Source organism: Saccopteryx bilineata, chromosome 1, assembly GCF_036850765.1.
Source record: "Saccopteryx bilineata isolate mSacBil1 chromosome 1, mSacBil1_pri_phased_curated, whole genome shotgun sequence".
Lineage (NCBI taxonomy): Eukaryota > Metazoa > Chordata > Mammalia > Chiroptera > Emballonuridae > Saccopteryx > Saccopteryx bilineata.
The window spans coordinates 285,212,251-285,214,427 of NC_089490.1; the positions used below are offsets into that span (position 1 = coordinate 285,212,251).

General features: G+C 47.6%; 1 pseudogene; it reads left to right on the forward strand.

Moving 5' to 3' along the window:
- The first annotated feature begins 397 nt into the window (after window positions 1-397).
- Window positions 398-1,459, forward strand: LOC136320424 (E3 ubiquitin-protein ligase RNF167 pseudogene; annotated as a pseudogene).
- The last annotated feature ends 718 nt before the right edge of the window (window positions 1,460-2,177 follow it).

A 2,177-nucleotide genomic window follows, 5' to 3' on the forward strand; every position in this document is an offset into this window, starting at 1 on the left:
GGCCTCATTCTTTTTTCCGGAAACCGTTTTCCAGGAAATGAGAAGACACCCTCCCGAAAGACACCCTCCCACCCCGCCCCTCCCCAGAGTAGGTACACTTCCTTGAACTCACCCTTCCAGAAGTTTTTCTGCCACCTGTACTTGCCTCCATTCCCTTTCTCTGTTTTGTCCCTGTACCAGAAAAGGGCACTTTCAGTGTCTCCGTCACAGCTCCACTGAAGGGCTGGATGTCGCACTCCCCGGCTTGGGGCTCCTTCCTCTTGCCCCCGTGGAGCTGGGAAGCTGGAGGTGACTGACACCCGGGATCCTGAAAGAGGGGCAGACAGGGCACAGAACTCAGCTTCCTGCTCCTGCAACCTGGAGGCGGCCTCCTCAGCCTCCCCTCCCTCCCCCTGCCATGCGCCCTTCCACCTTCCTGCTGCCCGTGGTTCTGGCCACTGTCCTGTGTGGAGCGGCTCCCACCCGAGGGCTCATTCGAGCGACATTGGACCACAATGCCAGCATGGACTTTACAGACCTCCCAGCTCTCTTTGGGTCGGCCCTGCCCCAGAAGGGACTCCAGGGGTTCCTCGTGGAGGCTCACCCCGCCAGCGCCTGCAGCCCCATTGCCCCACCACCTCTAGCCCCGGACAGTGGGTCAGCCTTTATTGCACTGCTCCGGAGATTTGACTGTGCCTTTGACATCAAGGTCCTAAATGCACAGAAAGCTGGGTATATTGCAGCTGTGGTCCACAATGTGAATTCCAGTACGCTGCTGAGCATGATGTGGAAGAGCGTGGCAATCCAGCGGCAGATCTGGATCCCGTCTGTGTTCACTGGGGAGAGGAGCGCTCAGTACCTGCGTGCCCTCTTTGTCTACCCGAAGGGGGCTCAGGTGCTTCTGGTCCCAGACGAAAACTTCCTCTTTGGCTATTACCTCATTCCTCTCACAGGGGTTGTCGGGCTGCTAATTTTGCTAGGAGCAGTGATGATAGTTCGTTGTATCCAGCAGCAGAAACAGCTCCAGAGAAATCGACTGACTCAAGAGCAACTGAAGCAAATTCCTACACGTGACTATCAGAAGGGAGACCAGAATGACTCCTGTGCCATCTGCTTGGATGAATATGTGAATGGGGACAAGCTGAGGGTACTTCCCTGTACTCATGTGTATCACAGCCGCTGTGTGGACCCCTGGCTCACTCGGGCCTGGAAGACCTGCCCCATCTGCAAGCGTCCTGTTCATCGGAGTCCTGGGAAGCAGAAAAAAAAGGAAGCAATTCAAGGGCAAGAAAGTGATGAGGAAGGGGAACGAAGGGACCGCCATCCTGCTTCAGAACAAACACCACTTCTGGTCGCAGGTCACCCACTTCCCACATCCTTTGGCTCTCTAGACCCAGCCCCCCTAGTTTTTCCTGGGCCTTCAACAGATCCCTCGTCCTCTCCATTCTCCTCTTCCTCTTCAGATGTCATCCTGGTCTAATAATCCTCTCCACATCTATTTGTACAATCCCCTTTCTCCCTTCAGTCTTTTATGTTGAAGGATAGGAGTAATTTCCTCCCGTTCTTCTTGACCCAGCCCCATCCTTTTGAGGGGTTTTGGGGGGAAGAGATTGGGTTTTCACTTGCTGAGTTAATAAAATTTGTGGACTAAAATAATTCCAGATATGTATGAAACTTGTCAAAAATAATTTGAAAGGACATATCTTTATACTTTGTGTCAAGAAAAAAAAATAGAAACTTTATTTGAAATGACTCTTAAGAGTATCTTAAATTTACTCTGGAATATTAACATTTTGCATTTGGTTTTATAATACAATTTCTCATATCTGTAAAATTCTCAATATATTTTATCTAGCAATTTTTTTAAATTGGGCTGAATATGAATTAAGTAATCTACAGTTATCTAAATATTTAATTGTTATTGGTTGGTGCCTAAAGAATGCAAAACCATTGAAATATCAACGTTGTCATGGCAAAAAATAACTTAGTTTTGGGTCACTGTTTTTCCATGCGTCAAATGGTTGTGTAAATACAATAGATTTAATTGCTTTATAGCATGGGATTATTAACCATTCTAATATGGCTAATTAGGGTAAATATAAGAGAATGCTTTTTAGCTTTGTCTTTTCATTTCTTGGAATTAAAAGCCTATTGAAATGAAGGAAACATACAACATTAAATGCTTTTCACCTGGGAGT